Raw genomic sequence first — 25,874 nt, 5'->3', positions numbered from 1 at the left:
CTCTTGTTCACCTGCCACTCTCGCTGATGTAGTCTGATCGTGTGTACCCCGTTATCATCTCTTGTCCACCTCCCACTCTCGCTGTTTCTCTTTCTCTTCTCAGCTGGTTCCCCTTTTACTACCACATCTTTTTCTTTTCTCTTTATCCTTTTTTAATGACGTGATGAGTTTCATTAGAGTACTTCAAAGAAGCATGAGTGATGGACTGTTTTACAGAAGCACTGACAACTTTCCAGTGATTGCCCCGCTGAAGAAAATGCATGCCACCCCCAATAATTATGAATTATATAAATCTTCAAGGAGGGTGAGGCCTCCTGAGCACCTCCAACCCAATAAAAAGATAGTGTCAATGACAGGATAGTCTGCCTGAGAATTTAATATAAAAGAGAAAGAAAGAAGTGCAACAGTACACTAGAGAATAAACATTTTATTTTGGAACTGCATTGTATTTCATGAAAATATATTTTAAGCAATGTGAGTAGAATCAAATATATGTGTATATATGTATGTATAACTTTTTGATATATATGTGTATGTACACACACACACAAATATCTATGTATGCATGATTGTTTGAGCTGGGATCTCCCTGTTAAGGCCCAGCTAGCTCCAAGCTCCTAGGCTCAGGCAATCTACCTGCCACAGCCTCTGGAGTAGCTGTAACTACAGGTGCTGCCACCATACTCAATTAGCACACATTCCCAAAACAAACTAGGAAGACAGTGGGCATTAGAAGCCCACAGAGCTGAGTGGTTGCCTTCCCTCCTCTTAGCAATGTGATTTCTAGCACTTGCTTGTCTCCTGGGGATTTGATTTCTTCTTCCATAAGATATGGCCATATTGTCACTAATAAGGGACAATGACAGTGACTTCACACTGTCACCATCAGCAGCCCGAGGAGTTCTCCTAATCTTTTAGGACTCCTCACTTAGGATCACCAGGATTTGTGGACTTCACACAGAGAAGAATTTTAGACATAATTATCCTGAAGCACATTTAGAGGTTTTATTAAAGACATATTTTAGCAGGCTGTGCTGTTTTGTTTTTAATTTTATTTATTATTAATGGGGCAGGGGTGCTACATGCCATGGTGCATATGTGGAGGTTAGAGGACAACTCTTTGTGAAGTCATTTCTTTCCTTCCCCCTTATGTGAGTTCTTGGAATCAAACTCAGGTCATCAGGCTTGTGTGACATGCGTGCAACCTGCTTAGCCACCTCATTGACACAAAAGATCTCTTAATATAGGTTTAAGCATGAGGGTTGGGAGAAAGAGCCACTCGTGGAGAAAACAGGATACATCCTTACAATTATGTACTTCACAAGAGAGAGGGGAAAATAAGACCTATAGAGAAAGTGAGACATACCCAGGTATAGGTTCCTCAAGTTAGAGCCACAACCGGCATCTTCCCTTTGACATACTAACCATTTTGGTGATTCTCAAGTTACATCTCAAGCACTTGTAAAAACTTTTCATCTAAATACAAGAAAAGTTCAGCTCTCATTTTACTTCAGGATCCAATGTAGATTTAGTCTATCTCTGCCACTGAAATGGAGTTTATTTCTATTTTATTAAATATAACGGGATTTTACGAAACTACCAGCTGCCAAATATTTGCTTTCTTTCATGATCTTTGCATGTTGCCTTTGGTAGATCAGCTTGGAAGCTCTGCTCAATTGACAACGAGGACACAGGGAATCTTGTGAGGGAAAAGAAAGAATTCAGTGAAGCCCTGAGCATGGTGACAAACGATTAAGGCAGGTGCCCAAAGAAGAGAGAGAAGCGTTCTGCGACACAGGCAGCTGTCTGCTGTTCCGGTGTGCAGTGACTTCTAAAAGCAGCTTTAAAAATTCTCAAGTTGAATCTTTTCCATTTTGCCTCTTTGTTTTACTAGAGTAGGAATCCTCATTAGCAAAGAAAGTTCAAGGAAAACATATAGAATTCTAAATACAACTGGCGTCACATATAAGCAGACTAATTGTTTTCCTCCCCAAAACTTGCATTAAAGACAAACATAGTTTTCAAATTTCAAACTTACTACAGTGTGCAATGTTGGGCCATTATTACTGTCCTTTTCCCTGTGTGCCCTTTTTTTTCTGCAACAGGCATGCAAACTCTGGTGTGACCTGCTACAGATGTCCCTAAGTTACTTACTTCTTTCTTGAAACCGTTTTTTCCCTTCATGGACATCACATATGATGACTATTTTCTTGAACCACCCAGTCTCAGTCTCCTGTCACAGATTTTCCTCATCTCATCCATCACTAAGACACTATAGACCCCAGAGTACTGATCTCAGTCTCTCCCTTGTGACTTTGTCCATTCTTGTGGCTTACACATATCTAGATGTTACAAAGTCGAGTGAAACCAAACTCTCTCCTGAGGTCCACATTCATATATTCAGCCATCTACTTGTCATCTCCATTTGGGCTCGGGGGTAGCCCATAAGGACTCATGGCTACCCTATAAGGCAACAATAAAAGATTCTTTTTACAATCTTCAGCATCTGGTCACAAGAGTGACAAACGAGAGATTAAGAAGAGAAAAAACGTGCATAATTAAACATCTGCACATGGAAGACCCACAATGTATGAGACTTGAAGAAAGGACATATGACCAGCTTATACATAAGCCCCACATATGGGGACAAACAAGAATTTGAAGGGGATTGTGGGGGATAGCAGCAGAGTTATGAGATGGAGAGGAAAAGAGGTATGTAACAAATAAGAGTTGTCTTTGCGTGAAGATAAAGAGTCTTCAGAAAATGAAAGTTGTCTGGCTGCTAGCAGCCCTAAGGGGAAAAAATAACAAAGTTGACCTGAGCATGGTGCTGACTGTTGAAGGCATCCTACCCACTGTGTAAGCTGCCATCAGCATATTCAAGTTCAGGAGCCCTGAGCTCCTCCACCTGCAACTCCAATCACACTCAAAAGTGGCACAGGCTCATATCTAGTAAAAAACAAACAAACAAGCAAAAACCCACTTGAACTCTTCCTTGACTTTTGATTTGCCTCTCAATCCTCACATTTCTACCAAAAACTATGTGTCCTACCTTCAAAATACACCACTTCATCCAACTGCAAAAGTCAGTTGTCAGTACATTGACCAGCAGATCCACCAACAGATGATCCAGCTCAAAGCCTGCAAGTGTGAAGGCTTTTTTGTGAAATTCTATCTAAAACAATACCTCCCCAACCACAACTCAAACACCATTCTTCCTATTCCACCGATTTTTCCCTGTATTTGCAGCATTCAATCTAACATTGAATATACTGCATACCTCATTAAATAATCTTGTTCATTGTCACCTACTACAAAATGAAATCCAAGAAGGCATGAATTTTGTAGGCTTATTCTGTCAAAATACAAAATTACAAAGAATTACAGGTCTAATTGGCTTTTGATTGTGATGAATCAGGGCAGTCTTGATACTGCAAAATAGCATGGGTGATTTCCCCTTACCCAGAGTAGTGCAGGACGATGGGTTTGGCAAGGTAGCAACAAGGACACAGACAGCGGGAAAGCTGATTGATTAACATCAATTTCTAATCACAATTTTGTAGTGGATAAAGAAAACTCAAACTTTAAGACTTCCTTAAAGTCTCATTTGGTTCTGTGCCATTTAGAACACAAATCAATCAAAACAGTAGCCCCCATTATTTGCATCTTGCAGTTCCTTGAAAATCTTTTTTTTAGATTTATTTATTATTTTTATTATAATTATGTTATGTGTATGGGTGTTTTGCCTATATGTGTGTATGTACACTGTATGCATTCTGGTGCCTAAGAAGGTCAGAAGATGCCATAAGATGGATCCCCTGGGACTGGAATTACAGATGGTTGTGAACTGTCTTTAAAAGCAGAGAATCATACCCATGTCCTCTGTAACAGCAAGTGCTCTTAACTTCTCCACCAACTCCCCAGCCCCTCCTGAAAATATTTAATGCTAAGAAGAGTGTCCCATAAGTGGGCACTTCAAATTTGCTGATGGAATGAACAATGGCACAGTTTATTAATTCCTTCATCTTCCTGTGAAGGTAAACAGGGTTACCTGAAGCCAATGACAAGTTTTCAGACCTGTGTAGACTGAGGTTGTTGTTGTTTTGTTTTCATAATACCCCTATCTCGCATCTCCATCCCAGATCGTTCCCTGATTGCCTATCATGCGATTGGTGTGAAAGCAGCAATACTTTGCACTTTATACATTTTTCTTCTCATCTACTCAGTCTTATTTTCCTGAGTCATTCCAATGTCTCAGTCATTTTCAATGGACTTCTTTGCTTTTGCACAAAACCCCTTTTGTCAGGTGGATTCATTTGATAGAAATAAGGCCCCTCCCAGCAAACAATGTCCCTCATTTGGGAAGAAATTTTTCCACCTTCCACACTTATTAGACAGCTATCTGCCTGATGATCAAGCACAGGCAAGCAGTGCACTAAATAATAGAAAATGAGTAAGCAAACATGAATAATCACCTTTCATTAACTAAATATCTTTTAACAGCTTAATTATAAAATACAAGCATTCTTATAGCTGATAGGAAGTTTAGCACAGAGAATTATGTCACTTCCATATATAAATTTAGAAAGTCAGCATTCGTGATTAAAACCTTGCCTTTTCTGCATACCAAGTATGTGCTCTACCACTGAGCTACAGTCTCAGCTGCAAATCATTTACTTCTAACAGTCAAAAGTTTGTTCATTTTCTGTTACTGTTTGTGGTGGTTTGAAATGTGGACTTGTTGGAGGAAGTGTATCACTTAGGCTTTGAAGTCTCAGATGCTCAAGCAGACCTAGTTTGTCTCCTTCTTCCTGCTGCCTACTGATCCAGATATAGAACACAGTTACATTTCCATCACCATGTCTGCCTCTGCACCACCAAACTTCCTGCCATGACAATGATGGACTAAACTTCTGAACTATAAGCCAGTCCCACTTGAACATTTTCCTTTATAAGAGTTACCATGGAGATGATGTCTCTTCACAGCAATAAAACTGTAAGGGTCTTGTTAAGACTTCATTTACTAAGACACTGTGTTAGATAACACCTGATTTGTTTAGATTCAACCCAATCTTTTTCTGAAGGAAACTGAGTTTAGCCTGATGATTTATACAGGCTTTTCTGGGCCAGACCTTCTCTCTCACTTCAGTCCAGGGCTCTATTACAATTTACCAGATTAGCATACCCACAAATATGTCAGTGGGTCTCACCCTATTTCAATTACCCAGATTTCATTTCAGAAAAAAATTAGCGGGGAAACCCTAGTGATACCAAACTACTAAAATCGAAGCTCCTGTGAACTCTGTGGGAACTTTCTAAAGGTTTGTCAGAGGTATTTTATACTCTTCTAGGAACTAAGTTTCCTCTTTAGGAGAATGGGCTGTTTGCCTTTATTGACTATTATTCTCACTGCTAGTGCCGTCCCAAGCAGACTTACAGATGGCAAGCAATGGGAGCTTCATCATGCAGTCTACAAACTCAACTCCCTGTACCTTCTTGCCTTCCATAAAGTACAAGAAGGATGGCCGCCTCTGCCATCAAACTTATCTCTATGTGCCCTGGACTCTCTCTATGTTTGGTCCTCTGCAGAGACTGCCTGTGACTGTGTGTTTATGATACCCTTACCACGTTTCCAGAATTTACCACAGTGTTGGGTTCTAATTAACTATAGCAGGGACTACTAAGTTTCTGTCAATATGCTATTTAATGGAGTAGCACACTCAGTAAAAAAAGATGCAATGTCCAGTCTCTCTTGCAGCTAGGTTTCGCCATAATGAGGTATGCATAGAAACTATTGAGAGAGATACTAAGGAATGTTTTTAAAGCAGTGGAGAGGTATGAAATAGACAAAGAAAGAAGTCATTTTTTTCTCATTTTTGCCAACTAGAAAGTTGTACAGTTTCAACCCTCATCCTAATCCATAAGGTGACCTGAAAATTAGAAGCCATATACCAAAGATGCTTGAACAGGGGTGGTAAGACAACAGTAGGTAAAGGCAGTTGTTGCCAAGCCTGATAACCTGAGTTTGATCCCCAAAACCAGCATGGTGAAGGGAAATTGACTTTTGGAAGCTCTCCATTGACTTCCATACCATACATACAATGGCACACACACAAACACACACACACAAACATACACACACATAAAAAAAAAATTTAAGGTAGTCGGGCAAAAAGAAACAGCCAATGATTTAAGGAGTTTCTCTGGACAAAATTCCTTAATTTAACTAATATTTTGGACTTTTAAACTTGAAATTGAGGGTTTAGAGTTTGTCCCTTTATTTTGAGATGGAATCTTACTCTGATATTTCTCAGGATCCTTCTGCTGCAGCCTCCCAAGTAGCTGGGACTATGAGTGCTTGCCACTATGCCTTGCTTATTTTAAATCTCTATAATTAGAGATCTTGCTATTTGTATCTGAAATAATCTTTTGTTGTTGTTGTTATTTTTGGTTTTTTGAGACAGGGTTTCTCTGTGTAGTCCTGGCTGTTTTGAAACTCACTCTGTACAATTTGCAGGCCTTAAACTCAGAGAAATCCACCTGTGTCTGTCCACCACTTGGCCTTAATCCTTTTATTTCTTATTATTTATCTCCCCCCATCCTGTGTATGTGTGTGTGCGTGTGCGCATGCATGTGTGTGTATGTGTGCATATATGTGAAAGTCATAGAACAACCTGCAGGAGTCACTTCTTTCCTCCCACCACATAGGCCCCACATATCAAGCTCAGGTCATCAATCAGGCTTGGAGGCAAGAGCCTCGACTGGCTAAACCACCTCACTGGCACTTTTAAACTAATCCTGATGGATTCAGTGGGTAACCAGAAATTGCACTTCAGAGGGTAGATGGCGTACAGTTTTATCAAGGTTGTAATGGGCAACTGAACTATATACTAAAATACTAGGGGGTTGCTGACTTTCCTTTATCCGTGACAAGTATGGTACTGTCTTAGTCACTATTTTATTGCTGTGAAGAGAAACCATGACCAAGGCAACTCTTATTTTTAAAAAGCATTTAATTGGTGCTTGCTTACACTTATAGAAGGTTAGTTCATTGTCATGGCATGAAACAGACAGGCGTGGTGCTGGAGCGATAACTGGGAGTTTGACATCCCGATCCACATGCCACAGGTAGAGGAAGAGAGAGAGAAAGACAGACAGAGAGAGAGAGAGAGAGAGAGAGAGAGAGAGAGAGAGCTCCAACCCACAACATTATACAGTAATTGCTCAGCCATCTTCTCTTGAGCAATTTATCAGAACCAAGGCATCTGGTAAAAGCTAAACCAAAAGACAAGGCTTGTTGGTGTTATTGCCTTGTGAATAAGTGGTTGTCCTCTGTTGTAGATTTTTTGCTGTAGCTGAACTCCCTTTCTGTTACATATTTGGTGATTCATTCCCTAGTCAGAACAATTTCCCACTGCCAGGCCTTGTTCCTCTCTCCTAAGTAAGCGAAGAGATCTGCCTTCCTGCAATTATCTTAATCAGCAGGCATTTGGTCAATGCTTAGGGTCCAGGCATAAAGCATTCCATCTAAGATAGTCACAGATATACAAGGACATGGAATTACTACTTGCCCAAGCTGTTGTTCTGATTTTACCTCATTCAAGATTCTTAACTCCATAAGCACACTTTCATCTCAGTTTACTGATGATTTTAGTTCAGAAAGTTTATGGCTTCTGTTCTACTCTCAAGGACAGCAGAAGTGTTAATCAGCTGCAATCCAGAGAAAGACCTACAACACCCTAGACCAGAACGACTGATAACAGCACACCCAGGAACTCATAATTTAGAGGCCTGGGTCCCTTTGTTTCTACTGCCTAGAGCAAAACTCCAGAACTAGGCCCACAGAAACTGCAGCATCTGGTGTATGTGCAATCTGAACAAGAGCCATCAGCTTCCCGCAGGTTGCCTAGTTACCTGGTAGCCTCTATGCATACTGGAAGAAAAGAAGTGGCGCTGATTTAAACAATCCGTGCCCTATTCATAAGTTTGCTGAAAATAAACCTTTTAGCTTATTTATTTATCATCCAAAAATGTAGCATAGCACACTAGCCTTCCCCTCTAGAATTTCCTGATGATTTAATTCCTTTTTTAACTAATTTTCTCCATTAAGGAGTTCACTGAATGTGTACTATTCACTCCCATGAATTCTCTCTCTCTTTCTCTCTCTCTCTCTCTCTCTCTCTCTCTCTCTCTCTCTCTCTGTGTGTGTGTGTGTGTGTGTGTGTGTGTGTGTGTGTATGTGTGTGTGTATAAAAACCCTTATCTGATTTTCTATGAAGCAAAAGAATTCTGGCCCTGAAACCTTCTAGGGCTGGGGAATTTCTGGTTTTAAGGACATATATAACTGAGAACATTTGTAACGGGCAATGGAGAACAATGAAGAACAAGAAGGAACAATGAAAAATGATGGATTGAAGAGAGAAGAATAAAGAATTATGGCTAGATGAACCTGTTGTGAGTAGACTTCTTTACCCTCAGATCTTTAGCAACCCCCCCCCCCACTTAGCTATTCATGATGTCTTTAATTGAACCCTGAGCAGATGTCTTAAAGGCTGGAACGTTAAGGCTCTAGTTGTCTGGCGCCTGAACAGATTTCTATTTCCTATCTCCTTATTGTGGAGACCTTCTTTTAAATCCTGAGAGGTTTCCCTAGAAGCTGGACTTTTAGGGTTCCCATTAAAGAAATAGACAAGAGTTCCCATGAAAGAGATAGTCTCTCCCCCCTGGAGAGATAGAATATGTCTGGTGTGGGCTTTTGACACCTCAAAGCCCATCCCCAGTGAAATACCTCCTCTAGCAAACACACTTCCTAATCCTTCACAAACAGTTTCACTCCCTGACTAAGCATTTAAATATTTGGGAGCCATTCTCATCCAAATTGCCACAGTGGCTAAATGGAAATTGTCTTTGTTATGGGAATGGAATCTTCCATAAGTCTGGTTAATTCTGGTGAACATTTATATCCCAGCAGCCTAAACTTTGTTGTCTCTAAGGATCCTGGCTAGCACAGTGCTTATCTTTGGGGTATTTTGGAAGTAGTGCTCCTTTTGCTAAATTCCACTTTGTGATTTCATGTCTCCTAAGCAAATCTATTGGAAAATCATTTGTAACATCAATTTTATTACCCTGAGTTTCTTTTACATCATTGAGATTTTCTAAATAATCTGTGCTAGCCTCAAACCTCTCGTTGTCCTGCCTCAGCCTTACGAGTTCTGAAATTACACAAATAAGCTGCCAAACCCAGCGATAATTAACAAAACTAAGGACTGAAACCATTTAGAACTTCCATTCTTTTTTATGTTTTCTATTTATTCTGCTTGATAACTACAGAGCCTACTTTCTGTTCTGGCCATATGGATAAAAACAAGACTGACAGCAGCTTTGGAACTGGGTCTCTAGTGTGCCGTTAGAGAGTTGCTCCCCCCCCCACACACCCAACTCCAAGTTCATTCCAAGGGGGAACTATAGGAACATCACCACATCACCAGGAATGTTAAAGAACTGCTTCTCTTGAACACATACACTGAAGCGCTGACTTCCGGTCTGAGAAATCTGGAGAGAGAGCTTTCCTGCTAGGGAATTAAAACTCAGTGCTGTTGTGAGACTGGAGAGAGGGCGCAGCAGTTGAAAGTGTAGACTGGTCCTTCCTAGGACCTGCGTGTGGTTTCTAGCACCCATGTGGGCTCGTAGTCATCAGCTCCAAGCGGACCCAATGCCTTCAGCCTTCACAGACACTAGAACTTATATATGCATATCATCTCCATGATGTAGAAGAAACCCAGAAATAATGAAATTGATGGTATAAGGGATTCACTAATAGATTTGCTTAGGAGACGTGAAGTCTCACAAGTGGAATTTAGCTAAGAGAACTGGTGCTGGAGAATTGTCTGTATTCTGTCAATCATATTTTAAATAAGTGCTGATAGGCCAGGCAGGAAATATAGGTGGGAAAACCAGACAGGAAGTAGAAATGATGTAATGAGAACAGGAGAATCTGGGATGGAGGAAGTTGATTCCTCCCACTCCTGCCCAGACCACCGAAGCAGCAGGATGTGATCTGCCCCACTGGAAAAAGGTACTGAACCACATGGCTAACATAGATCAGAAAAATAGGTTAATCAAGATGTGAGAGTTAGCCAGTGAGAAGCTAGAGCTAATGGGCCAATCAACTTATAATTTATGGAGACCTATGTGTGATTTTCTTTTGGGCTAAAATAGTTGAGGGGACCTAGTGGGAGGACAGAAACACAAACATGCAGGCCCCCGATCATGCTACAGAGAACATTGTCTCTAAAATATCCCAAAGGTAAGTATTATGCTAAAAGAGCCTGTTAGCAACAAGGGAAATTTGGGATTCTAAGGTGTAAATGTTAGCCAGGATTGACCAGCCATTAGACCCTGATTTCCATACAAAGGACTACCTCTAAAGGGCAGTTCAGAGGGCAGCAGAGTAAAGTCACAGTCATCATTAAGTCCAGGTCTGTCATTAGGACTTCTGTACTCTTATCAAGAAAAACATAATTCTACCAGGTGACCCTATTTGTTATTTGTTATTACACTGGCATACTGAAAATAATTCTGGCAATATGTAATGTCTTTGTGGTGTAAATCTCCTGTCTGCTCACGGCCCCAGACTTACAGTCTCCTGTCCCTATTTAAATTGTTTGGAAGTGTAACCTGGGGCCAAATCTGAAAGAAATTTCTGATGACCACATGTATAGGATGCATAAGCTTAAGGTGGATAAAATATAATGAACTCTTCAGCTGGGACAGACTCTTATTTAGTTGTTAGCCCCAGTTGGTTGGGCCCTTAAGTAAAGAACTTGTCCTTCATTTCTAAGCGTGTGGAGTAATTCCCCACTGAGGAAGCATATTATTACTTCTATTACATTAAAAAAATCTAAAATAAAATGAAGTTCAATTACAGGACTGGAGAGATGGCTCAGCAGTTAGGAGGACTTTGCTCTTCTAGGGGACAGGTATTTGTTTGCCAGTATCCACATGTCAGCTTGCTACCATCCAGCCCCAAGGCATCGGACGGTCTCTTCCAGCCTCTGTGGGTACTTCACACACACGGCGCACAGACATACATAGAGACAGAACACCCATAGTCATAAAAACAAATACATAATTTTTAAGACGATATGTTACTGTGTATCCTCAGCTATCCTGGAGCTTGCTGAGTAGACCAGGCTGCCCTTGAGTTCACACCTACCCTCCTACTTCTACTTCTCAAGTGCTGGAATTGGAGGTCATCTATAAATACTTCCTTAAAGTTCAGTCATACTCATAACTCATGGTTCATCCTTTCATCTTATGGTCTATTTTCTTTTGCCACTTAGAATCTAGCTTCTGTTATTTACAAGTGAGATTCTCAAGTGATACCATTTCTCAGAAAAAAAATAAAGAAAAACTTCATGTTTGTCTTCTAGAATGTACATGATTTTGTGCTAGTGATGGTTAGCAACAACTCGTAGTGTTTGTTTAACCTTGTACTCTAAAGTGCTTGTACTTGAATAGGACCACAGCCTAAGGAAACAGTATGCTGGGGGTTAAACCTGAAGCTACCCTCCAACTCCTCTTCCATTGACATCCTTGCAATTGCAGGTGATAGAATAAATGAAATCAAACTGAAAAGCCATGAAAACACCATGGTCTTAGAGGCCTTTGAGGAGACACTAGCTCATGTTATCAACTCACCGAACATCCTGCTTGGAAGTCTGAAATAGGCTGGAAGGCCTGTTATTTTTATAGTTATAAATGGTCCTAGTCATGACTTTATGTCTCTGATCAAAACACTGTTCCTGGATAAAGATATCAAGCATCAACTAAGAGGAAACCACCACCACCCCTAAACGCCCAGCTAAGTTTCAGAATGTGAATAAAGTATGGTTAAGCAAAATTGTCAAGCCAACGGATGCAAGCTTTCTTTCCTAGGACTACATAAGCAAAAATCTTTTGCACGGTACTGAGTTTGATGTGGTGTAGCATGTAAATGAGAAAGCATTGTATTTGCATAGAAACCATATAACTCTTCCTACAAAGTGAGGAAGAAATTACCTAAGTGTCAACTCCGACACCTCCTACTGTAAATAGGCTTATTGAGGTACCAGGCATCATTACCATTAATGCATAAACTTGACAGAAACAAAATCTCAGTGCACACGCTCATTCATACCAGATTCTTCACCTCCGTTGTTTAATTAGCCTTCCTAACAGCCTCTGAGGTATGTGTTATCACCACCATTTTATGGCAAAGGAAACTGAGTATTGCCCAGCATCACCCACTAGTGTGTAGTCATAGAGAGATACAGCTTTGGAAGACATGTCCCTTCATTCCTACCCTTGTGCCTAATCCAGCAATGCACTAGAGGGTCCTCAGTGAATCCCAGGGGCTGCTGTTCAAATTGTTTCTTTAAGTAGGCATGCAAATACAGAGCCTTCTTCTTAGTAGTAATAATACATAAATCACAACAAATATAAAAGCTATATCAAGACAATATAAACATCAACAGATGTATGTGTATGTGTGTGTGTTTATGCTCACACATGCATGTACATGTCTTAGAAAAATTACTGAAAGCACACCTGTGACACGCATCCAGATCCAGTCACAATAAATCATTAAAAAAACAGAGACTACCACTGAATGAAACACTGGAACCTGGACCAAACCTTGCACATAAAGAAGCATGACAGACTTTTCTGTCAAGTGCTTTTGGGACAGTCACCAAAATTTTGATGCCTAAGATTATAAAAAGAAATATAGAATAATGTTAAGTTTGTTGTGTTTAATGCTATACTGTGAGCATTTAAAGGCTTATTTTTATTTACATTAAAACACATACAGATTTTATAGGTAACTGTAACAGGCTATTACATATACAAGCAGCCTCTCCTGGCGAGTTCAAGGGGAAGAAAATAGAGAGAGAGAGAATAATAAGGAATCATCCATACAAAAATACAGCTTTCAACTCAAAGGAAATAGGAGAAAGTTTGTTCCAGAACCAAAATTTAAACGATCATGGGCTGGGATACAATGTTCCAATGTGGAAGCAGTTTCATGGAGCTTTACGGTAACAGGACAAAGAACATAAAAAATCAAGGCTTTTTTGGTTTTTAGTATATTGATAGAACTATCTGGGAGGTAATTTCTGCAAAATGGGAGAATCTCAATTACAGGCTTTGGGTGTTGTCTCCTGGCATTCTTCCAACCTCCCTCAGTAGACAGTAAAGTTTTGTTACGTATATATACTGCTGCTGACGGAGGTTTCTGTCCTGCCAGGTTCCCGCAGTTGTTAAGTCCCAAATAAACACACAGAGGTCTACATAAAATATAAACTGTTGGCCTATTAGCTCAGGCTTCTTATTAACTCTTATAATTTATATTAGCCCATAATTCTTGTTTATGTTAGCCACCTGACTTGGTACCATTTTCAGGGAGGCAAGCACATCTTGCTTCCTCTGCAGCTGGGTCATGACTGCAGACTCAAACTTCCTTTTCCTGTAATCCTCATTGCCATGCCTCTGTTTCCTGCCTGGTCGCTGTTGCCCCACCTATACTTCCTGCCTGGCTACTGGCCAATCAGCATTTTATTAAAAATAATACAAGTGACAAGATAAAAGACCATTGTCCCACAGCATATCCCAAGGGTTTTTATCTGTTTATCAGGATATTGCATCTGACACCAATGTGGGCAAGGTATGGCTCTTTAAGGAGACTAAAAATATAGAAATTATAATTATGCTCTGGGACCTGCAATAGTCCAAACTCTCCGTAGTCACTGAAACTTTAGTAAATACTTGTGGACAGGGCTTCTTCCCAAAATGTAGTAATAAGGGCGGCGGGGCTGCGTCCCCGGCACCCAGCCGCCCGGCTAGCTCAGTCGGTAGAGCATGAGACTCTTAATCTCAGGGTCGTGGGTTCGAGCCCCACGTTGGGCGCCAAAATGTAACGGCGTAAACGAATGCAGACAGATTGTAACTATATATATATATATATATATATATATATATATATAGTTTAATGTCGAAATAGACTTACAGAACCACCGTTCCAGCGGAGATCAGGAAAGCAGAAGCGGAGGCTGGGAGCACGCTCACCAAATTTATAGGCAAACATTAGCCCGAGGCGAACATGCCCCCCAAGGGGCGGGACTTATCCCTACACCAAAAAGTCTTGTGGACAGAATAAAACAAATGTGACAAAATCTTTCTAAAAAATAATAAAGTAAAATAAAACAGGTAACCTGGGGAAATGTGGAAATTCTTTATATGGCCTTCACATTTGTTCTGCCAATTTGAATCATTTCAAAAATGTGATGATTATGCTTGGCTAACCCAGGAACCTTGGTTTCAGGTCAGATTTCCCATTATCTCTCTACGACACATATACTGGTCTGAATGAAAAGGGCCCCATAGACTCATGGGAAGTGGAATTATTAGAGGTGTGTCCTTTTCGGAATAGGTGTGGCATTGTTGGAGGAAGTGTCACTGGAGGTGGGATTTGAGGTTTCAGAAGCTCAGTCCAGGCCTGGTGGCTCACTCTCTTCCTGCTGCTTGCCAATCCAGACGTAGACGCTACCTCTGCAGCACCATGTCTGCCTGCGTGCCACTATGCTTCCCACCATGACAACAGTGGACTAAGTCTCTGAACTATAAGCTAGACCCAATTAAATGTTTTCCTTATAAAAGTTGCCATGGCCATAGTGTCTCTTCACAGCAAGGAAACCCTAACTGACAGTCATGTTTGTTCTTCCACAGAACCTCTTTGGACCTTCTCTCTCTGGGTATCAAATATACACCTTTTCTGAACTGTGACTTGCCATTCTATTATGTAAACAAACCTCTTTATCCAGGGTATTGAGCCACCTACAGAAGACTATCCAGGTGAGACTCGTTAAGGAACACATTAAATTGCGAAGGTTTATGATTACTCTTAGCAATAGGCTAGATCTGCTATTTAATACATGTACCATGAAAATATGGGACTCTGTGCCAAAATTATTTACAGTCTCAGGAAGGTGGTAGTATAATACTAAAAAAGAGCATGGGGTTCCTGGAAACCTGAAGCTTGCAGCTTTCACGTGAAGCCAACCTGAACTGCAGTCATCTATGCTGCTGAGTATGAGCTGGGACCAGAACTGGATCATACTGAAAAGCGGGAAAGTGAATACCACAGAGGGCCTTCTGTCTTTCCAAACACATTGGGTCTCGCCTTTCGGTAATGTCAATCAGTCATTTGAGCAGAATCTCTGAGGTAGTTCGATTACTCACCTGCTTTGAAGCCATATGTCTCAGTCCTGTTCTGTCAGAAAAGGCCTGTCACGCTCTCCCTTCTTTTTAATTATTGTTGCTGTTGCCCTTAATCTAGCCTAGATCATATTGCTGTGTGCTCCCAAAGCCACCTTCACAATCAAGTGCTTAGCCTGGATTATTTCTTTTGATTGGTCTAGACTTCTATCCTCCTTCTGAGTTCGTAAGTTCAAAGAAGTTAAGGCAGTCTTTGTTTTGTTTTGTCTTTTTATCTGTGATGTGTTTCTCTAGAACAGTGCCAAAGACAACCTATTATAAGTATCTACTGAGTATAGCAGTAATTATAGTAGTAACTAATTTTTTATACCATCAGATATTTTAATTATAACCATTCTAGTCGGTGGGGAATGGTAGCTTGTTGTGGTTTTAATTTGCATTTTTCCGATGACTAATGAGTACCTTTTCATGTACTTTTGGCCTTTAGGAAACCCTGGGAGTTGAGGAGGTAGGATCGTCACAACAAATTCCTACCGCAAATGGGGTGGCTGAAACAGCAGAAATTTATTTTTTCTCCAGTTCTGGAGGCTGGAAGTCAGACACCAAGATGTCTGAGGACTCTTTGACATCCAAATGGCTACACCTTCACAAAATCCCCTATGGAATGTCTGTATCTTTAAAAAAAAAAAAAAAAAAAAAAGGATACCCCTTCTTGGCACACCCAATCCTTCTACCTCACACAATCTCTTTGTTTTAGCCACCAGCCTGAAGGCACTCTCCACCTGGGAACCCACTGAACACCCTAGCCCAGGAATTAAGTAGGCAATCTGCACCCTCCATTACTAAATCCCCAGAGTCAAACGCAGACCTGTAGAAGACCCTTGCAGGAGCCTGTCCTCCCTCTCTGACACCACTCCCTGAGACTTCACCAAACTTCGTGATAGACTCGGCTTCTCCCCTTCCTGTGAAAATTCTCAGCACCCTCTTCTAACCTGACCCCAATCCTGAATGTCAACTCCCAATATCTAGAAAACATTCTACCAAGAACCCCAGTGGTTACACCTGGCAGAGACTAAGAAGTACTACTTGTCAGGCAACCCACAGGCACCACACATTACTAAAATCCAGAGAAAGCAGTAGAAACCAAAGAACAAAACGTCTGCCCAACAACGACAAGACCAGGTGTCAACAATACAAACACCTAGAATTAGAATCATGCAAAACTCAGATGCCTAGATACCACCACAAAAACACAGTGACACTCAAGACAATATGGCTCCACCAGAGCCAAGCAACCCTAATACATTAGGCCCTGAAAAATGCAACATAACTAAAACACAAGAAAACTTAAAAATACCTATTATGAATGTGTTCAAGTGTTAATGGAACATTAAAGACATTTTACATTCTTTATGCTGTGGAATATTTATTTAATGATGAAAAGATGTGTTGCATCTTCTTATGCTGCATTTTTTAAATTCTATTAAGATGTGTTGCTTTGCCTGTCAAAAGCAACTGATTGGTCTAATAAAGAGTTGAATGGTCAATAGCTAGACAAGAGAGATAAATAGGCAAGACTGGAAGGCAGAGACAATGAAAAGAGAGAAGAGGAGGGAGCAAGAAAAGGAGAAAGAGAGGAGGCCACCAGGGGCCAGTCACCAATCTACACATCCAGCTATGAAGTAAGAAGGGAAGAAAGGCATATAGAATAAAGAAAGGTAAAATTCCTGAGGCAAAAGGTAGATGGAATAATTTAAGTTAAGAAAAACTGGCTAGAAATAAGCCAAGCTAAGGCCAGGCATTCATGAGTAAGAATAAGTCTCTGTGTGTTTATTTGGGAGCTTGGTGGTAGGCCCACAAAGAGCAAAGAGTAAAAAGAGAAGGAAGGAAGGAAGGGAGGAAGGAAGGAAGGAAGGAAGGAAGGAAGGAAGGAAGGAAAAAACACTTAAGACCTTAAAGAGGATATGAATAATTCATTAATGAAGTCTGTGAAAGCACAAACAACACAGTGCAATGAAATGATGAAAACAGTTCAAGATATGAAAGTAAAAATAGAATCACTAAAGAATACCAAAAGTGATATAAAATAGAAAAGAAAAAAATCAGGAACTCAAGCAGGAATCTTAGAGGTAAGTTCACAAACAGAATACAAGGGAGGGAAGATAGAAGTTTAGCACTGAAGACACGATAGAAGAAATGGATAACTCAGTCAAAGAAAATATTAAACCTTCAAAATTCCTTGCACAAAACATCCAGGAAATATAAGACAGTATGAAAAGAAAAAAATCTATGTACAATAGAAAGAGAGGAAGAAGAAGAAGAAGAAACCCAGACTAATGGCACAGAATATATGTTTTAAGAAAATCTCCTCATCCTAAATAAAAAGATGCCTATCCAGGTCCAAGAAACATACAGAACACCAAATATGTTGGACCAGAAAAGGAAGTTCTCTTGGCATGTAAAAATCAAAACACTAAACATATAGAACAAAAACAAGAATATTAAAAGCTGCAAGGGAAAAAGACAAAGTATTACATAAAGGCAGACCCACTAGAATAATACGACTTCTCAATGGATACTCTGAAAGCCAGAATGGGCTGGATGGATGTTCTACAAACTCTAAGAGATCACATAGGCCAGCTCAGATTTCTATACTCCACAAGACTTTTGATCACAGTGGATAGAATAAAAGCAATTCCTTGATAACAGCAAATTTAAGCAGTATCTGCCTATAAAGCAGCTCTCCAGAATGTGCTATAAGGAAACTTCAGCTTGAAGAAATCAATCATTCCCAAGAAAACACAAGGAATAAATAAAACCAGAGCAGCATATCAAAAAATGGGGGACCCTTGCTATAACAACAAAATAACAGGAATCAACAAACACTGCTCTTTGATAATTTTCAACATCAGTGGTTTCAAATCCCCCAATAAAAAGACACAAACCAACAAACTGAACACTAAAACAGGATCTATCTCTCTGATGCATCCAATATACACATCTTAATAAAAAGATAGATACCATCTCAGGGTAAAAGGTTGGAAAAAGGTATTCCAAGCAGATAGACCCAAGAAGCAAGCTCAAATAGTCATTTTAGTATATGACAAAATAGACTTCAAAATAAAACTAATCAGAAAAGATAGGGGAAAATACTACATACTGATCAAAGGAAAAATCCCTCAAGGATATCATAATTTTAAACAATTATGCATCAAACACAAGGACATCCAAGAAATAATTCTACTGCTTAAACCACATACTGAGCCTACACAGTGATAAACAGGTTATCCAGATAAAAACTAGAGAAATTCTGACACTGAATGACATCATAAATCAAACAGATCTAGCAGATTACCAGTGGCCATGTCAGAGGAGCAGCAGGTGACAATTAAATTCAAAGTGTCAGCCCACCAGGAAGAAAATCCCCGATGTATGAATCTGAAATAGGTAAGGCCCAGAAATCACAGACTCCAGAATGTCTTTTGCTTTCACTGGGCTTTTACATGTTTGCCAAGGCCATCTGTCTCTGGTATCTAGCATGGTATGAATGGGTGTGGGGAGATCCCCACTGCCTGTAATGTAGTACGTTATCTCATGGAAACATTCTGTACTAGGTATTTTTACCTGTGGATTATTATGAAGATGATTTCTTCTTAAGTTGTACTGTTTAATTGATAATAATAATAATGCTAGTTTAAACAGAGCTCTGATGATTAAAATATATGCAATATAAACAATACAATAAATACAGTAAATTATATAATATATAATAGATCTAATATATATTATATTTATATTTGTCACACAGCTAAGGTCTATCAGTTTCATCTAAGGAGCTATATAGATTGCAGTTCAGGTTAATGATTAAGGAAAACAATTGAGTCACTAGGAGCCAGGCTGGCTCAAATTCTTTTAATTTTAATGCTGAAAGATGCATTCACAGGTTTCAGTGTGCATCATAGCTGAAACAAACCCTTAGAATCACATAAGATTAAATTAGATGTATTGATAATAGCTTTGAGATGGAAAACCCTAGAAAACAGTCAAAAGTTCACACGAGTTATACATTCATTAGCTTAGGATCAAAAATACAAAACAGCTCAATTATTATTACCTGATGTACTTTTCTTGTTGGATTAGCTGATGATCAAAGATACCCATTTTGCCCTCAATTTCCTAATATTAAAAACATAAACAAGGGTCACGGAGTCTACAATTGGTGATCCCAAAGAAGCTAAGTAAGAAGGTGAACCAAAGGAAAAACATATAGTTGTCCTCTTGGCTATGGGAAGTAGACAAAATTGCCGGGGAGAAAATTGTGATCTTGGGGGTGGGGTGGGATGGGGGTAAGGGGAGATGGGGAGAGAAAAGGAAGAAGGGGAGAATGGGGGGAACTTGGGGAAAAAGGAGGATTGGGATAAAGGAAGGTTAGATAGGGGAGCACGGAAGCACAATTCTTAGTTAAGGGAGCCACCTTAGAGTTGGCAAGAGACTTGAACCTAGAGTGGCTCCCAGATGCCCAAGCCGAGGTCCCCAGTTAGTACCTTGGGCAGCTGAGGATAGGGAACTTGAAATGACCCTATCCTATAGCAATACTGACGAATATCTTGCATATCATCATAGAACCTTCATCTGGTGATGGATGGAGATAGAGACAGAGACCCACACTGGAGCACTGGACTGAGCTCCCAAGGTCCCAATGAAGAGCAGAAGGAGGGAGAACATGAGCAAAGAAGTCGGGACCACGTGGGGTGCACCCACCCACTGAGACAGTGGAGCTGATCTATTGGGAGCTCACCAAGGCCAGCTGGACTGTGACTGAAAAAGCATGGGATAAAACTGGCCTCTCTGAACATGGCGAACAATGAGGGCTGATGAGAAGCCAAGGACAATGGCACGGGGTTTTGAACCTACGTAATGTGCTGGCTTTGTGGGAGCCTAGCCAGTTTGGATGTTCACCTTCCTAGAAATGGACGGAGAGGGGAGGACCTAGGACTTACCACAGGGCAGGGAACCCTGACTGCTCTTTGGACTGGAGAGGGAGGGGGAGAGGAGTGGGGGGAGGGGGAGAAGGGTGGGAGGAGGGGGAGAAGAGTGGGAGGAAGGGGAGGGAAATGGGAGGCTGGAAGGAGGTGGAAACTTGTTTTTTTTTTCTCCTTTTCTCAATAAAAAAAATGAAAAAAAAATACAAAACAGCTCAATTATTATTACCTGATGTACTTTTCTTGTTGGATTAGCTGATGATCAAAGATACCCATTTTGCCCTCAATCTCCTAATATTAAAAAAAAAATATTGATGAGCTGATCTGTACCCTAAAGATTTAAGGTAAAGCTGACTGATGTTTTTCATGTTTAAAAGTTTAGGTTTATGATTCCTTTAAGATTCCTTAAAAGATTATCTTTCAAGATAACCAATAAAGTGATTAATTCTTTTCTTAAAACTGCAATATGCTATCTGCCAGTAAAAGAAGTGGCTGAGAAAAATACCCTGCTTGCTCACACCCTGTTAATCTACACCAAACTTCAGGTATAAATTGCTGTGGCTTCTTGAGATTACTTTGTTTTAATCATGTAAGGGAGATTAAAAACTTGATTTTAGCTGCAATCATTGTAATCATTCACTTAAAAAATAGAATGTAATCACATTGTAATTTTATATTGCATGAAAGATTTTTTTGGGAGATATAAACTGTAAAGAAAGAAAAACGATAGAGTTAGAAGAAAAACATCAAGAGAAACAGAAAGGACATTTCTGGATAGGGATAAGAAAAGAGGATATAGAGCACAGAATAAAGACTACAGAAGAAGGAATCCATCAAGAGAGTGTGTAAGTGTCTTTTCCCTTGCCCCCCCCCCAGTTAAGAAAGTTACAATGCACTGAATCACAGACTCAGTGGATTTCCCTTTGAGCCCTGTGCTGCTGGAGGCTGGTCCTCCAGGCAACAAAAACAAATATTCACAGAATATTTCACCCCAACACAAAAAAATAAACCTTATTCTCTGCATCTCATGGAACTTTCCCCAAAATTGAGCACATACCCAGTCACAAAGAGAGTCTCAACAAATATAAGAAAATTGAAATAACACCCTCTATACCATCAGACTGCCACAGATTAATCTAGATATCAATAACAGAAACGAGAAAGTTTACAAATTCATGAAAACTGAACAACTCTCTGATGAATAAAAAAGGGGAGAAGAGAGACATAAAAAAATTAAAGTCTTTCTTAGAATTCAATGAAAATGAATACATAGCATACCCAAATTTATGGGACACAATCAAAGCAATGCTGAGGAAAATTTATAGCACTAAGTGGCTACATAAAAAAATGGAGGGCTAGGGCTGGAGAGATGGCTCAGTGGTTAAGAGCATTGCCTGCTCTTCCAAAGGTCCTGAGTTCAATTCTCGGCAACCACATGGTGGCTCACAACCATCTGTAATGAAGTCTGGTACCCTCTTCTGTATACGCAGACAGAATATTGTACACATAATAAATAAATATTAAAAAATGGAGGGCTTATATTAGCAAACTAAAAGAAATAATGATACGCAGGAGAAGTAAACTGCAAGAAATAATAGAACTGAGGGCTGAAATCAATAAAATAGAAAAAACAAATAAATAGAAAGAATCGACGAAATAAAAAATTGTTTCCTTCAGAAAGTCAATAAATGAGCAAACCCTTAAGCAAATTAACTAAACAACAGAGAGAGAAGATCCAAATTAACAAAACTAGAAAAGAGTAATATAAAAAAAAAAGCAGTCAATAAAGAAATTCAGAGAACCATAGGACATACTTTACAAATCTGTACTCCACCAAATTAAAAACCTTTAAAAATGGAAAATTTTTATGATAAATACCACCTACCAAGGCTAAATCAAGATCATAATAAGCAATTTAAACATACCTATAATCCATAGTGGAATAGAGGCACTAATTAACTGTCTCCAAACCTAAAAGAAAGCTGAGGACCAGATTGATTCAGTGCAGAATTCTACCAAACCTTCAAAGAAGAATTGATGCCAATATGTTAGGAGCCAATTTCCTCCTAAAATCATTGCAGGAACCATCACCCTGGGGAGTCTGCAGAGAACCCCACACCCTTAATTGTGTTAGGAATAGTTCTATTGACAGAGCCTACCCCACACCCAAATTGGCTGTTAATGAGAGCTATCTGTTAGCGGAACCCACCCCACATTCCAAACTATCTAGGGATCTAGGTGTGTCAACTTGCGACTTCTTGGCCTACAGTGACCTGACTGAAGACAACCTCCTGCCTACGTGACCAACTCGGACCATGTGACCAACGTGAACCACGCGGCAAGAGCCCAGGCCCCTGTGCCCACCCCCCAACTCTTTACCCTATAAAAGTTGTACCCCATCTCTAATAAATGGAGGCTTTGACAAGAATTCTCGCTTAGCCTCATTCCGCTTTCCTAGCCCATTATCTTCCAGGTAGTGCCTCTCCGTGACCCTGGAATAACTGATTGCAGGGTGGGTTACAACCCCTAGACTGAGTAGCCCACCCAAAGGCAATCAACACCAATACTCCTCAAATTTTTCTGCAAAATAGAAAAATAAGAAATATTGCCTAATTCTTTTTATGAAGGCACAGTCTCCTGATACCCAAACCATATAAAGAATCAACAAAGGAAGAGAATCACTGATATGAGATGTCCTTTTGTATATGTGTTGTTCTTAATGGTTAGTGAATAAAACTGTTTTTGGCCTATGGCAGGGCAGAATATAACCAAACTGGAAAAATAGAGAGAGAATAGGCAAAATCAAGGAGATGCCATGTAGCTGCCAAAAGAGAAAGATGCTAACATTGGAACATTACTGCTATGTCCCAACCTCATGCTGATACATGAATTATAAAACTGGGTTAATTTAAAATATAGAGTTAGCCATGAATGTGCCTAAGCTATTGGAAAGCAGTATTATAATTAGTATAGTTTCTGTGTGATTATTTGTTTCTGGGTGGCCAGAAATGAATGAGCAGTCTCCATTTACAAAATGGCACCCAACATGGGCCATGAACCCATGACCCTGAGATTGAGAGTCTCATGTTCTACCGAATGAACTAGCTAGACACTGCACACAGGCTTACAGAGCCCACAGTTGGGCTGGCTCTCACCCTAGCTGGTTAATGTCCCACCACCACCATCCCCTTTGCTGGCTGGCTGGGACACCCTGAATTGTCGCTGCTTGGGTCACTCCCTTGCCGAGTCCCTGCACTCCGGCTTTCAGTGACCCTTCCCTCCTACCTTGTCTGCTGGGTCTCACTCTTCAAATGGCAGCCACTCTTTGGGGCATTGATCCACATAAGACCTAAAAAAGCTTTTAAAAAAGAAAAAAAAAAAGAGGACTTCTAGACCCGCCCCCCCCCAAAAAAAACAGAGCCAAGCACAGCTTGATGCCGCATTTTTTTCAGATAGACTCTGTTTGCTGACAGCAAAGGGGTGCAACTTCTTTAAGAGCTGGTTTCCTGGTTCATGCTGGCAGCATGAAGAACTCTTGAGTTTTCAAGAGCCCTGCACTTAAATGTGGTTTGTGAGCAGCATGCTACTAGTTGCTTAATAGTGACATAGACCAGCTATGTTCCTGCAACTGGGGTTATAAGTATGGCTTACAAAGGCAGTGAACATACCTCCACCATGTTAGACTGGACAGAGCAAGCAGGTAGGGCTGTGAAGTTGGTTCTAGCCACACCCACTTAGCATTAAAAAAAAAAGGCACTCCTGACCAGAAAATGATTACAGATATACAATAAACACAGATTCCAACAAAAATAAACTCCTGAGCGGGTCACAGAATGTTTAAAAAACATACATAGCCTTGGGCGAGAGAAGAAAAAGAGTCTAGACAGTGTCTAAAGAATATTCCTTTCCACCCACGGAGACAGTGGGAATGATCTAATGGGACCTCACCAAGGCCAGCTGGACTGGAACTGAAAGAGCATGTGATCAAACCAGACCCTCTGAATGTGGCTGACAATGAGGGCAGACTAAGAAGCCAATAATGACACCGGATTTTGATTCTACTGCATGTACTGGCTTTTTGGGAGCCTAGTCTATTTGGATGCACACCTTCCTAGACCTGGATGGAGGGGGGCCTTGGACTTCCCACAGGGCAGGGCACACTGACTGCTCTTAGGACTGGAGAGTGAGAAGGAGTGGGAGGAGGGGGAGTGGGAGGGAAATGGGAGGATGGGAGGTGGAAATTTTTAATAAATAAATGAATAAAAAGAATTAGTTTTATTTATGAATAAAATCGACAGATTTTCTGAAAAATAAAAAAAGAATATTCCTTTCTTTCAGCACCTCATGAAACTTTCCCCCAAAATGACCATGTACTCAATCACAAAGCAAGTCTCAACAGAAACAAGAAAATTGAAATAATCCCCTGTGGTGGTTTGAAAGAAAATGGTCCCCAAAGGGAGTGGCACTATTAGCAGGTCTAACCTTGTTGGATTACATGTGTTGGAGGAAGTGAGTCACAGTAGAAGTGAGCTTTGAGATCTTATACATACTCAAGCCATACCCAGTGAGAAAAACCACTTCCTGTTGCCTGCAAGTCAAGATTTATGACACTCGACTACTTCTCTAGCACCATGTCTGCCTGAATACCACCACGTCACACCATGATGACAATGGACGAAAGATATCAAAATGCAAACAATCCCAGTTAAATGTTTTTCCTTTATAATAGTTACTGTGGTCATGGTGTCTCTTCACAGCAATAGAAACCCTAACTAAGACACCCCCAGCTTTCTATCAGACCACCATGGGTGAAAGCTAGATTTCAATAACAGAAAGAACAGAAAGCCTATAAATTCATCAAAACCAAACAACTCTCTCCTGAATGAAAAACGGATCAAAACAGAAATGAAGAAATTAAAGACTTTCTAGAATTCAATGAAAATAAATGCAGAATACCCAAACTCACTGGATACCATGAAAGTGGTGCTAGAAAGAAAGTTCATAATACTAAGTATTTGCATTTAAAAAATGGGGAAATATCATACTAGTAACTGGACAACACACCCAAAAGCTCTAGAATAAAAAGAAATAATCACAACTAAGAGAAGTGAGTGGCAAGAAATAATCAAATGGAGAGTTGAAATCAATAAAATAGAAATAAAGAGAACAATACAAAGAATTGATGAAACAAAAAGGTGGGTTTTTTTGAGAAAATCAACAAGATAGATAAACACTTATCAAAACTAACTAAAAGATAAGAGAGAGAATATTCAAATTAACAAAATCGGAAATGAAGGGGGATATAACAACAGACACCAACGATATCCAAAGAAATCACTAGGTTATACTTTAAAACCTATACACCACAAATTTGGAACATATAAAAGAAATGGATAATTTTCTCAATAAATACCACTTACCAAAGTTAAATCAATAGCAGAAAAACAATTTAAATAGAATTATAATCCCTAGTGAAATAGAAGCAGTCATTCGATCCTACTGCACGTACTGGCTTTGTGGGAGCCTAGGCAGTTTGGATGCTCACCTTACGAGACCTGGATAGAGGTGGGCAGTCCTTGGGCTTCCCACAGGTCAGGGAACCCTGATTGCTCTTCGAGCAGATGAGGGAGGGGGAATTGA

At 40.1% G+C, this 25,874-nt stretch overlaps 1 non-coding gene across 1 annotated transcript; it reads left to right on the top strand.

The window, feature by feature from the left end:
* The first annotated feature begins 13,871 nt into the window (after positions 1-13,871).
* On the top strand, positions 13,872-13,944 carry Trnak-cuu. Its single transcript has one exon. It is a non-coding gene; the product is annotated as a tRNA-Lys (tRNA).
* The last annotated feature ends 11,930 nt before the right edge of the window (positions 13,945-25,874 follow it).

This window comes from Microtus oregoni, unplaced genomic scaffold, assembly GCF_018167655.1.
Source record: "Microtus oregoni isolate MIOR12 unplaced genomic scaffold, Mior012 000002F_ref0000024, whole genome shotgun sequence".
NCBI classification, from domain to species: domain Eukaryota; kingdom Metazoa; phylum Chordata; class Mammalia; order Rodentia; family Cricetidae; genus Microtus; species Microtus oregoni.
This window is presented reverse-complemented; position numbering and strand designations above follow the sequence as displayed.